Genomic DNA, 14,760 nt, shown 5'->3' on the forward strand with positions numbered 1-14,760 from the left:
TGAGAGGAAGGCATTGGATGGCAGGGAGGACTGTTCATCACAGGAATGTTGGGGAAGTCATATCAGAAACTTTCATGTACTTGTGACTGCAGGTTGCTATCTAGGGCATGCATAAGTAGCTAGTGTTAGTTAAAGTCACTGCAGGCCAGTTGACCAAAGAAAATGAATGCTCAGGAAGCAGTAGTGTCTAGTAATTTAGCTAAACTCTCTACAAGGGCAGAGAAATATGTCTGGGTGGGCATGGAGAGAAAATGGGATACAGTGTTTGGCACGACATCGGAGAGAGATTTCACTGATCATATAACACATTGGAAAGGCTATGATGAGAGACAGGGTAGAGCTGATGATAAACCTTGCTTAAAATATCAGAGTTGATGCTGAAATCAAGCATCAGTGATGTGCATGCTGCTGCTGCTGCTGCTAAGTCACTTCAGTCATGTGTGACTCTGTGCGACCCAAAAGACGGCAGCCCACCAGGCTCCCCTGTCCCTGGGATTCTCCAGGTAAGAACACTGGAATGGGTTGCCATTTCCTTCTCCAATGCATGAAAATGAAAAGTAAAAGTGAAGTCACTCACTCGTGTCTGACTCAGTGACCCCATGGACTGCAGCCCACCAGGCTCCTCAGTCCATGGGATTTTCCAGGCAAGAGTACTGGAGTGGGGTGCCATTGCCGTCTCAGAGTAATGTGCATAATTCTGGCCAAATTAAGCCTTCTTAAAATTGAAGTTCAGAAGTCCATTTATTAGGATGTGTTGATTTTTAAAATACCTTTTATGAAACGTTTTCTTGTGTATGGGAATCCAGAAGCTTGTAGTTCTGTTTGATACAAGAGTGGTTTGCCAAAATTTTATTTTTTGAAACATTCAATTCTGGGCAAATATCAGAGTGCTGGACAGATTTCAACAGCAGTCTCTGGGGTCATCAAATTCTCCCATGAAAATGATCCCCCCAAATTGACTTGGCTTGTCAAAGACATATAAGCAGAAAAAAAATATATATGTAAAATATGACAATCAAGTTGCTCAGTTAGGTGGTGTGGTAAATCTTGGAATAGTCACAAAATGCTTAAATCATAAATTGCCTAATCCTTTACTTCTGACATGTGTCTTTGTATTTTAAATTTATTTATTTATTTATTTATACATCAGAAGTCATTTACTTCTGACATGTGTCTTTGTTGGGGTCCAGCCCCAGTGGATCTAGGGAATTTGAAGAGGGGATGGAGTTGGTGAGGAGAGACTTATTTAATGAGAGATATAAAGAAAGATTAGGAAAGAGTAGTGTAGTAGGAAAATTAGTGGAGAAAAGAGGCTGATATTTCTTGGTTTACACAGAAAGCTAATAGTCTCAAGATAAAAAAACTTGCACCATCTATGTTAGGCCACAGGGGCCCACTTGAATAGCAGAGGGTGCCCCACCTTGGGCTCTCTCTTGTGTGGGTCTTAGAAGCCCGGGCAAATAAGTAGACATGGAGAGCCTCTGTGTTTCAAGGGATCAGCCTGAAAAGGAGAGGGAGGGGGAGGGAGAAAGAGAGAGAGAGTTGACATGGGGGAGCCAGATTTCCAAGAAACTAGTTCGATGGGGGGAGCCAGATTTCCAAGAAACTAGTTCAACAGGGGGAGCCAGATTTCCAAGAAACTGGTTCGAGAAACTGGTCCATCTTTTCTTTTCCAGGAAAGCTTTTTATACTTTTTTTTGTACATAGAGATCAATGGATAATACAAAGTTATGTAGGGTCAGCATCCCTGACCCTTATCAAGACCAGGCTTTTTTTTTTTTTTTTACAAATCTTTCCGTATACAAAGGGTCTCAGGTGATTTACATTATCTTTTGGCCAAAAGGCCTGTTAACATTTTATGGCTCTCTTCCTTAATGAATGTTAATCTCATTTTCCCTGTAGTGTTTTTCCTTAATCTGCATCACCTTCAAAGTATTAAATAAAGTTACATTAAAAGATATGAAAACTTGGCAGCAAGTATTGGCTCAATAATGAAACCCTTAATCAGTTTTATTTTAATGATTTTTCCTAGAATTTTTTAAGCTTTCAGTGCCTTACGTGTTTGGGAGGCTGTAAACAATTTACATGTGCAGTTGTAAAAATCCAGACAGACCGGTCAGGTAAGTTAGAAAGCTGTCAGAGGGGTTTAAACTGAGACATTTATTTTTTACTCCCAAGAGACTTATTGACTGGAACTCTAAGTTAATTCCTTTTAGAGGAACTTGGTGGCGGACAGCCTCTGTTAATGTCAGAAGCGTAAGCAAAAAGCATAATGCAGTACGGCAGGCAGACTCTGGTTTTTGGGGTAGATGCTCGAGAAAATCCAGCGAGGCTCCCTTAAGGCATGACTCACCTTTGCCTGTTGGGCCCCTTAACCTCATGAACTTTGCCACAGGCGGGACTCCTCATGCAGGCTCCTGGCATTCCTTTGTATTTTACTATTTATTTAACAAAGTCATATCCTTCAAATTTTACTTCAGTTCAGTTCAGCTGTTCAGTTGTGTCCGACTCTTTGCGACCCCATGAATTGCAGCATGCCAGGCCTTCCTGTCCATCGCCAACTCCTGGAGTTCACTCAGACTCATGTCCATCAAGTCAGTGATGCCATCCAGCCACCTCATCCTCTCTCATCCCCTTCTCCTCCTACCCCAATCCCTCCCAGCATCAGAGTCTTTTCCAATGAGTCAACTTTTCACATGAGGTGGCCAAAGTACTGGAGTTTCAGCTTTAGCATCATTCCTTCCAAAGAAATCCCAGGGTTGATCTCCTTCAGAATTGACTGGTTGGATCTCCTTACAGTCCAACGGACTCTCAAGAGTCTTCTCCAACACCACAGTTCAAAAGCATCAATTCTTCAGTGCTCAGCCTTCTTCATAGTCCAACTCTCACATCCATACCTGACCACTGGAAAAACCATAGGCTTGACTAGATGGACCATTGTTGGAAAAGTAATGTCTCTGCTTTTGAATATGCTATCTAGATTGGTCATCACTTTTTTTCCAAGGAGTAAGCCTCTTTTAATTTCCTGGCTGCAATCACCATCTGCAGTGATTTTGGAGCCCAGAAAAATAAAGTCTGACACTGTTTCCCCATCTATTTCCCATGAAGTGATGGGACCAGATGCCATGATCTTTGTTTTCTGAATGTTGAGTTTTAAGCCAACTTTTTCGCTCTCCTCTTTCACTTTCATCAAGAGGCTTTTTAACTCCTCTTCACTTTCTGCCATAAGGGTGGTGTCATCTGCATATCTGAGGTTATTGATATTTCTCCTGGCAATCTTGACTCCAGCTTGTGTTTCTTCCAGTCCAGAATTTCTTATGATGTACTCTGCACATAAGTTAAATAAGCAGGGTACCAATATACAGCTGTGATGTACTCCTTTTCCTATTTGGAACCAGTCTGTTGTTCCATGTCCAGTTCTAACTGTTGCTTCCTGACCTGCATACAGATTTCTCAAGAGGCAGGTCAGGTGTTCTGGTGTTCCCATCTCTCAGAATTTTCCACAGTTTATTGTGATCCACACAGTCAAAGGCTTTGGCATAGTCAATAAAGCAGAAATAGATGTTTTTCTGGAACTCTCTTGCTTTTTCCATGATCCAGCGGATGTTGGCAATTTGATCTCTGGATCCTCTGCCTCTTCTAAAACCAGGTTGAACATCAGGAACTTCACGGTTCACATATTGTTGAAGCCTGGCTTGGAGAATTTTGATCATTACTTTACTAGCGTGAGATGAGTGCAATTGTGTGGTAGTTTGAGCATTCTTTGGTATTGCCTTTCTTTGTAGTTGGAATGAAAACTGACTTTTTCCAGTCCTGTAGCCACTGCTGAGTTTTCCAAACTTGCTGGCATATTGAGGGCAGCACTTTCACAGCATCATCTTTCAGGATTTGAAACAGCTCAATTGGAATTCCATCACCTCCACTGGCTTTGTTCATAGTGATGCTTTCTAAGGCCCACTTGACTTCACATTCCAGGATATCTGGCTCTAGATGAATGATCACACCATCATGATTATCCCGGTTGTGAGATCTTTTTTGTACAGTTCTTCTGTATATTCTTGCTATCTCTTAATATCTTCTGCTTCTGTTAGGTCCATACCATTTCTGTCCTTTATCGAGCCCATCTTTGCATGAAATGTTCCCTTGGTATCTCTAATTTTGTTGAAGAGATCTCTAGTCTTTCCCATTCTGTTGTTTTCCTCTATTTCTTTGCATTGATCACTGAAGAAGGCTTTCTTATCTCTTCTTGCTATTCTTTGGAACTCTGCATTCAGATGCTTATATCTTTCCTTTTCTCCTTTGCTTTTCTCTTCTCTTCTTTTCATAGCTGTTTGTAAGGCCTTCCCAGACAGCCATTTTACTTTTTTGCATTTCTTTTCCATGGGGATGGTCTTGATCCCTGCCTCCTGTACAATGTCAGGAACCTCGTTCCATAGTTCATCAGACAGTCTATCTATCAGATCTAGGCCCTTAAATCTATTTCTCACTTCCACTGTATAATCATAAGGGATTTGATTTTGGTCATACCTAAATGGTCTAGTGGTTTTCCCTCCTTTCTTCAATTTAAGTCTGAATTTGGCAATAAGATGTTCATGATCTGAGCCACAATCAGCTCCTGGTCTTGTTTTTGCTGACTGTATAAAGCTTCTCCATCTTTGGCTGCAAAGAATATAATCAATCTGATTTTGATGTTGACCATCTGGTGATGTCCATGTGTAGAGTCTTCTCTTGTGTATTTGGTACAGGGTGTTTGCTATGACCCGTGCATTTTCTTGGCAAAAGTCTATTAGTCTTTGCCCTGCTTCCTTTTGCATTGCAAGGCCAAATTTGCCTGTTACTCCAGGTGTTTCTTGACTTCCTACTTTTGCATTTAGAGGCTCAAAGAAAGTGTGTGTGTGTGTGTGTGTGTGTGTGTGTGTGTGTATTTATTTATTCACTTAGAGTGTCAGAAACATAAAAGATCCTGAAATTGAAATTAGGAATAAATGGGAAATTTTCCTTAGCTATCTATCTTATATTATTTTCACCATAAACCTGTGCTTGGAACACTGGGCTCTTATTCACAATGGTCTCCTATTATACTCTTATACTTTATCTATACCATTTGTTGAAAATCCTACCTTAATTGATTCTAATTTGGTCTTTATTCACACTAATTTTCATACTTTGCTTTTCTATCACACTTTTAATTTTTGTAGTGTTTAATAGTTAAGATTTCTCTCCACAGACTATTGGATCAGCCCAGCCTTATGGTATACAATCTGTATTCTATTGATAAATCCAAAATTTATTTCTCTAACCCTGCATTTCATATTAATATGTCTAATTATATAACTGAGTATTCAAAACTTATTTGATAACAATCATCTCATCATTTGACCCTGAAAGAATTCCAATGGTCATATATGCACCTAATACTATACTTTGCCCTTTAATACCGATTGTTCAAGTCAGGAATAGAGTTGACCCTTGTAAAATGTAATTTTTCATTAAATTTTGTAGTGGCCCTCCATATTCATAGTTCTTCCAAATCCTCAGTTTTAACCAACGACAGACACTGTAATACTGGAAATAATTTCTATTGAAGAATATCTTCATATAAGTGGCACTATACACTTCAAACCCATGTTGTTCAAGGGTCAGCTGCTCTTTTAGACTATACTAGCACATGTCATTGCAGATGGTGATTGCAGGCATGAAATTAAAAGACGCTTACTCCTTGAAAGGAAAGTTATGACCAACCTAGATAGTATATTGAAAAGCAGAGATATTACTTTGCCAACAAAAGTCCAACTAGTCAAAGCTATGGTTTTTCCAGTGGTAATATATGGATGTGAGAGTTGGACTATAAGGAAAGGTAAGTGCAGAAGAATTGATGCTTTTGAACTGTGGTGTTGGAGAAGACTCTTGAGAGTCCCTTGGTCTGCAAGGAGATCCAATCAGTCCATCCTAAAGGAGACCAGTCCTGGGTGTTCATTGGAAGGACTGATGCTGAGGCTGAAACTCTGATACTTTGGCCACCTAATGTGAAGAGTTGACTCATTGGAAAAGACCCTGATGCTGGGAGAGATTAGGGGCAGGAGGAAAAGGGGATGACAGAGGATGTGATGGCTGGATGGCATCACCGACTCAATGGACATGAGTTTGGGTGAACTCCTCTAGTTGATGATGGGCAGGGAGGCCTGATGTGCTGTGATTCAGGGGTTGCAAAGAGTCAGACACTACTGAATGGCTGAATGGAACTGAACTGATCACATATCATTTTATTCAATCAACATTTTCTGTTTCTAGCTTTTATATTTCTTTAATGTCATTAATTTCACTGTAGTAACTACCACTTTATTTATTTGTCCTTTGACTGTATTTTTATTAAGAAAAAGTCCAAAATGTATAATAGTGTGAACTATAATAAAATTTCTTTCCCAGATAAAAACATTAAAATAGTTGTTTTGGATGGACATATTTTTCCTCCAAGCTCTGATTTGAATTTCAATTTATTTACATGTTTTTTTCTTTCCACCATTTACAAATGGCTTTCTTGGTGGTTGTTCTCATCTATATCACACTCATGGAAGTGGAAAGAGCATGAAGAATGATTATGGAGTATTTTTAGTGTAATGATCAGAAGTGATGCGCACTATGTCAGCTCACATATAAAAAATGATCAGATCAGTTCAGTCTCTCAGTCATGACCAACTCTTTGTGACCCCATGGACTGAATAAAGATAACTAAATATACATCTCTGGGTTTGAAAATCATAATTACTTACTTGTACATTTGAAACATGAAAGAAATATGAAATGTTTAACCAGAGTTGATGCAATAAGCTTCCTAGACATTTTGCAGGAAGCAGGTATTTAAGGGCAGAAGTAAAGTTTCTCCTGAGTAAAGAGAACTACAAACATTTATTTTAGACGGCAAACTGAGCAATGTTCATTGATGATGTTAGGGACACAGATTAGATTCTCTCACTCTTAATTAAAGTTTAATTTTTTACCTATCATTGCTATCTTCTAATAGTTCTCATTTTAATTCATAATCATTGACTTCAGAAGTAAGGGGAGAGTCAGCTTTATTATCAGAAATTAAGGCTTCTCTAGTGGCTCAGACCATAAAGAATCTCCCTGCAATGCAGGAGACTCAGGTTTAATCCCCAGGTTAGGAAGATTCCCTTGAGAAGGAAGTGAAAACCCACTGAAGTATTCTTGATGGGAGAATTCCATGATCAGAGGAGCCTAGCAGGTCACAGTAGATGGGGTCACAAAGAGTTGGACATGACTAAGGGACTAACACTTTCACTAGAAATTAAATAAAACTACCTATTATTACTACTTCCCTGATTGTTTCTTCATGACTTTAACAAAATGAGACAATTCTTAGTTGTTGTAAAGGAATAATTTTGGATCCAGAGTCCAGAGGACAGGTGGTAGTAATGGCAAATGAGTAAAAAATGAAGAATAAGTGAAAGGAAGAAGGGATGCAAGCAAAAATTTGAGACTTTTTCACTCAGAGTAAGCAAATCAAATGTAAAAAATATAGGAATGTATCTAATACATACTTAGCCAGTAAAATCAACAATTAGAATAGTAACTCCTCTTATAGAGAATACATAATATTTGATAAGGTTTGATTATATTTTTATGATGTAATAGATATATAACACTGTGCAAGTGTAAGTGTGCAATGTGTCAATTTGATTTACTTATATATTACAAAATTATTACCACTGCAGTGTTAGTTAACACCTCCATCACTTCACATAATTATCACCTCTTTTTGGTGGTGAGAACATTTAAGACCTACTCTCTTAGCAACTATATTTTAAAACAGTTTTGGTAACTATAATCATCATACTGAACACTAGAACATATTCATCTTATAAGTGAAAGTCTGTACCTTTTGACCAACACCTTCCAGTTTCCCCTACCTGCAGCTCCTAGTAAGTATCATTTAATTCTCAGTGTCTATGAGTTTGACTTGTTCAGCTTACACATATAAGTGATATAATATAGTATTTGTCTTTCTTGATCTGACCTATTTAACTTACCATAAGGCTGTCATGGTCCATCCATGTTGTCACAAGTTGCAGAATTTCATTTGCTCTCATGGCTGAATAATATACTATATCTTCTTTATCAATTTATCCATTGACAGATACGTAGGTGTTTCTGTATCCTGACTATCATGAATAATGCTACAATAAACTTGGGAATGCAGATATCTTTTTGAGGTCCTGATTTAATTTCCTTTGAGTATATACTCAGAAGGAGGATTGCTGAATCAAAATATTTTAAAGATAATATGCAAAAAATATTTGATGCATTGGGTGGTTTAGTTGCTATGTCATGTCCAACTCTTGCAACCCCATGGGCTGTAGCCTGCTAGGCTCCCCAGTCTATAGGATTTTCCAGGCAAGAACACTGGAGTGGGTTGCCATTTCCTTCTCCGGGGGATCTTCCCTTTCCAGGGATCAAACCTAGGTCTCCTGCACTGCAGGCAGATTCTTTACCGACTGAGCTATCAGGGAAGCACCATTGAAAAGAAGCTAATTTTAAGGTTTAGAAAACAGTGAATTCTGAAATAAAAATGCAATACATGTAATACAGTATAGTTTGGAAAGAATTAAAATTGAAAATTTCACTTATAATGCTTGCAGTTATAGGGTAAAAAAAATGAATGAGCAGTTAGCAGATACGGATGAATGTTTTTGACTCCAATGATTTGTGTTATTTTCATTCATTTGCATTGACAACAGTGCTGATGTGAACATTCTTATGCACGTCTTGCTGTTTACTTAATGTGAAATTTCTCAGGGATTTGTATTTAGAAATAAAATCAATGTGTTTTAATATTTTTTCAAATTTAGTATTTTTTCAAAATTTATGTTTCTAAACTGCTCTATAATGTGTACACACCAAATTTACATCCCCATAGAGAGTGAAAAATTTTCCATATATTTTAACAGCTTTCTATAATATGAGGGTCTTTCCCTACCTTTAGCAATTTGATGAGTTTAAAATGAAATCTCATGGCTTTATTTTACATCATCCATGTAGGGACCATTGACAAGTCTGTGCCATGAATCAAAAGATATGACTGATACAATTCTGTGTGTTTGTGGTCTAAAAAAATAAATAAATGAGTTACATTTTCATCACAAAAATCTAGGAAAAACAACCAAGTAATTCTGAATATGTTGAAGGAAATAAATATAAGTAAAGACACATTGTAAGAGAGCAAAGATATGATAAAGCAGTATAAGCAATCAAGAAAAGCAAGTTGACTCACTGAAAAGATTAATAAAAAGTAGTATACATTAGAGATTGATAACTGCAAACAATGGAAAAACTCTGATTAATATCGTAAACATAATGCAGTAGATATTTTCAAAATTGCTTTGTAAATATTTAAAGCAAATTCATGTGAATGAATTTGTAATGAATAGATGATAAAGTCACTAGTCCAAGCTAAGATTTTATCAGACTTTCACAGAACAAACGATGACTCCATTTAAAACTTTCAAAAAGTAGAAAAGATAAATTAAAATATCATTACAGTATAGCTGTATAAAAAGTTGATTATAAGATTTTCTTCACAAGGAAAGCACAAAGAATATTGTAGACAAATTGCCTTGTGAACATAAATATATTATAAAAATGAGCCAGTTGAACTCAGTAGTATTAAAAACAAAATATTTCATGTTCAAGAAAGGAAGAAGTAGATTGTCATTATTTTTAGATCTGCTGTGCTGTGTGCTGTGCTTATTCACTCAGTTGTGTCTGACTCTTTGTGATCCCATGGACTGCAGCCCGCCAGGCTCCTCTGTCCATGGGGATTCTCCAGGGAAGGACACTGGAGTGGGTTGCCATGCCCTCCTCCAGCGATATTCCCAAACCAAGGATTGACCCAGGTCTTTTGCATTGCAGGCAGATTCTTTATCATCTGAGCTCCAGGGGATGACATGATATTAAATATAGAGAACCCTAACTAATATCAAATCACTGGGGTAGGAGAATACATGCAAATTCACAGAAGCTTGTGGAAACCTGGGAATTCAAGAAACTTCATCAAGGCAAAGCTTGATTAAACCTTAAGAATGAAAAGGAACAATTTATCTGGTTAGCCATCATGTCTCAGGTTTTCCACCTGAAGCGTTTTTCTGTTTTCTTTCACTTTCATAAGTGTGGACACAACTGCCCCCTTTACCAAAATCCTCAAGATACCCATTTCTCATTCAGGTATGGTTCTTTTATTATTTGTCTGGCATATAATAGATGTCCCAAAAAATCTATGTAGCATGAATTAATTGATGCTCTCAGATAAAATGTGCTTCTGAGGTGGTGCCAGTGGTAAAGAACTTGCCTGGCAATGCAGTAGACATAAGAGACCCAGGTCCGATCCCTGGGTTTGGAAGATCCCCTGGAGGACATGGCAACCCACTCCCATCTTTTTGCCTGGAGAATCTCATGAACAGAGAAGCCAGGTGGGCTACAGTGCTTACTGTTGCAAGGGATCAGACGCGACTGAGGTAACAGTATGCACACACGCACACATCAGATAAATTAATTATGAACAATGTGAATTAGCATGAGTTTTTTCAGGAATTTTGCCCTGTTATGCATTTCCTATAGGATCACACTAAGAATACTGTAGGAAAGTTAGATGGCTCAAAATAGCCTGGAGTTAAAACTCCCCTCCAGGCCCTCCCCACCATTCTATGCAAAACAAAGAACTCTCTCACCCAAATTAAAAAATGGACATTAAGGCTGATTACACCCAGGTCCCAGCTGGTCCAGCCTCTGGCCGATCTCCAGAATTCCTTGCCCAGCTGTTTAAGATATAACTACTCCAAACAACCTTGGAGAAGAACAGGCCCCCTTAAGACACTATATTTCCACATACATGCCTATATATACTTACTCTTTTCTTGGGTTAGTGCACCAGCTCACTAATCTGACCGCTGCCCCTTCTTGCCTCATTAAAGGTGATCTGTTCCTGTAAAGTGCCTGTCTCCTTCTTTTTCTGAACCTCGCCTTCTCTAATTCCCTTACGCTACAGATACCATTTAAAATCTTAAGCAAGACATGAGTGGCAGGTACACCTGGGCACACCTTTAATTGTCAGATTTAATTGAAATGGACCCAGATGAGTTTTATGTTATTTTAATTATAACTCAATATAAAAATAATGAAGATTGGTTACTATGTCCAGGCCCAATTTGTGTACGCTGAAATACAGTATGCAACATGTGTCAGATGTGAGTGACTCTGGATTGCATGAAGAAAGATGGGTTAATGAATAGATAGGTGACTTTACACAGGACTGTCAGCAGTTTTTAGTTCTATTATGTAAAAACACTAGTGTGTAATCACATCCTTTGTAGTTTGGGGATTGTAATTTTGCCTATGCTTTGACAGACTACATCAAACTCTTATTCTGACCAGCTTGTTGCTGGTTCAACAGAGTCACTTGTTAACATTGTGCTGGAGGGTGTCTGGGAAGCAAGGGCCTGAGTCAGTTTTCACAGAGGTTTATGGGGCTATCCAGAAATATAGCCCTGAGGGGGCTTGCTCACTCTTGATTTTGAACACAAATACATAAATCCAGAAGGGAAAATAAGTTGGGACTTATTTCTCATTTTAAATCCACAGAAATGATTAATAAAATGCTAACAGACATTTTAATTATCTTGCAGTTACAGATTTTTATTGAAAGCATTTGATGACTTGAAAAGAAGTGACTGTTTTCTTATCTGCATATGAGAGCTGATTGGTTTTCAACAGTTTTTCTTTGATGAAGTCAACACTATTCTCTTCACAGACTATTTGCCTGTCAAGAGTGAGCAAACATCCCATCATATGATTGCATCACCTTTCATTTCCTTCTTAGTAGGGATAATAGATTGTTGAGTGATAAGGTGGGAAAATATTCTAAAAAACAACTGTTTTTAGCTAAGAGGCACTGGTGGAATATTTAACTCCACTTCCTTCTTGATCCTCTCATTCGGTTTCATTCAAGGCAGTACATTAAATTCTTTTTCCCATATCCTATTTTTTAATGAGTTAAAGAATAATGAACATTTGAGAAAGGAAAATCATCAGTTGAAATCATTTACATAGCTAAGAGCAGAGTGATTGACACAAAGTATGTCTTGCAAGTTTTATAATATATCCAAAAATCACATGTATATAGGAACTTATACAAATGCATTGTATATAAGAATATACATGTACATATAGATATGGATATAGTCTACATTTATAGTCCACAAGAGTGTGTTTACACACACATTCATACAGTGTATACTATATAGAGACATCATATATCTGTGTGTGTATAGATATAGTGCATATATATGTTTATAGATATGGTGCATATTAATATGTGTATATACACACACATGTTCTAAAATAGTAATGATTATATTTTATTCTTTGATCAATTAAAATTACTATTAACTCATAAGCAATGTTATTGTTATTAAGGATGTTTTAAGCACTTAAAAATTCATAACTAAAAAAAATTCATAACTGATATTCTTTCTGAACATTGAAAATTGCCTGTATAAATTTATATAGTTCTTGGGAAAAATGTTTTATTCACATTAATCAGAATGTGTGTGACAATTACATATTTAACTTAATTCTCTAAAACATAATTACCTCCAGTCTTCTTAAATAACAGAGCTTAATGTCCCCATAGATTGAATGGATACATACTGCACACTTGTTTAGTTGAAATTAATGCAGAGCTAGTCATGACTTGGAGAAGGAAATGGCAACCTACTCCAGTATTCTTGCCTGGAGAATCCCAGGGACGGAGGAGCCTGCTGGTCTGCCATCTATGGGGTCACAGAGAGTTGGACATGACTGAAGTAACTGAGCAGCACCAGCGTGTATATGTGTATATATATATATATATATATATATATATATATATATATATACTGTTGCAAGAGTTAGTGGTTAGAGAAATTACGTTTTGGAATGGAGGTTTGATTTTAAAGTAAATGCTAAAGCCCTTGCTATGACAGATGGACTCAGCAGCTACGGAGTAGGCCCTGCTGTCTCTGTCACACTCTTGGCTGCCTTGTGTAGACTCCAGCCCTCAAAGCAATAATGGTTCCTGTGGAGGCAAAAGGATAATGCACACCTCAAGTAACTATAAATAGTATGAGCCTAATTAAGATGTACTCTCAGATTCTTAACCACTGACAATTCACCTGAAAGTTGTCTCAAATGATAAAAAAAAATGAATAGACTACAGTAGAGTGTGACATAAAAAAATTCTATAGAATTTATACCTGTATTACATCTTTACATTACATTATCTTACATTTCTCTTTCTGGTTTTCTATTTTTATCTGTAGAACTTCCATTCTGGATAAATGATATTTCTTGAAAACAGTAGAATGTGTGTGTTGCTACTGCAGTGCCAGAATAAAACCACAGTTAACATTTGGAGAAACAGGAGTTATTTCATGTGTATATTTCTGAGGGAAAAATATTAGAATATAGAAAATAATTTTGTGTTTTGAAGGAATTTAAGCCTTTTTTCCCTATATTTTCTGTCATTCACCATCTGTTCAGTAGACATACTACCTGTGTATATATGATACCTGAAATTGTACATATACAATGTCCAAATAATTTTCTGATCAATAGAAAAGGGAAAACCAAAATGAGACAGAAAATAATTCTTGACATCTTTGTAGACAAAATAAGTGAGTATCTAGATAGAATTTATCTTTTTGCAAATAGGTGCCTACCATTATTTAGACAGTATCTAAGATGCTGTGAAAGTGCTGCACTCAAGATGCCAACAAACTTGGAAAACTCAGCAGTGGCCACAGGACTGGAAAAGGTCAGTTTCCATTCCAATCCCAAAGAAAAGCAGTGCCAAAGAATGCTCCAACTACTGCACAATTGCACTCATCTCACACGCTAGTACAGTAATGCTCAAAATTCTCCAAGCCAGGCTTCAGCAATATGTGAACCGTGAACTCCCTGACGTTCAAGCTAGTTTTAGAAAAGGCAGCGGAACCAGAGATCAAATTGCCAACATCCGCTGGATCATGGAAAAAGCAAGAGAGTTCCAGAAAAACATCTATTTCTGCTTTATTGACTATGCCAAAACCTTTGACTGTGTGGATCACTATAAACTGTGGAAAATTCTGAAAGAGATGGGAATACCAGACCACCTGACCTGCCTCTTGAGAAATCTGTATGCAGGCCAGGAAGCAACAGTTAGAATGGGACATGCAACAACAGACTGATTCCAAATAGGAAAAGGAGTACATCAAGGCTGTATATTGGTACCTTGCTTATTTAACTTATCTGCAGAGTATAACATGAGAAATGCTGGACTTGAAGAAACACAAGCTGGAATCAAGATTGCCGGGAGAAATATCAATAACCTAAGACATCCAGATGACACCACCCTTATGGCAAAATGAAGAGGAACTAAGAAGTCTCTTGATGAAAGTAAAAGAGGAGAGTGAAAATGTTGTCTTAAAGCTCAACATTCAGAAAACAAAGATCATGGCATCCGGTCCCATCACTTCATGGGAAATAGATGGGGAAACAGTGGAAACAGTGTCAGACTTCATTTTGGGGGGCTCCAAAGTCACTGCAGATGGTGATTGCAGCCATGAAATTAAAAGACGCTTACTCCTTGGAAGAAAAGTTATGACCAACCTAGATAGTATATTCAAACGCAGAGACGTTACTTTGCCGACTAAGGTCCGTCTAGTCAAGGCT

Source organism: Ovis canadensis, chromosome 2 (assembly GCF_042477335.2).
Source record: "Ovis canadensis isolate MfBH-ARS-UI-01 breed Bighorn chromosome 2, ARS-UI_OviCan_v2, whole genome shotgun sequence".
In the NCBI taxonomy this organism is placed as follows: domain Eukaryota; kingdom Metazoa; phylum Chordata; class Mammalia; order Artiodactyla; family Bovidae; genus Ovis; species Ovis canadensis.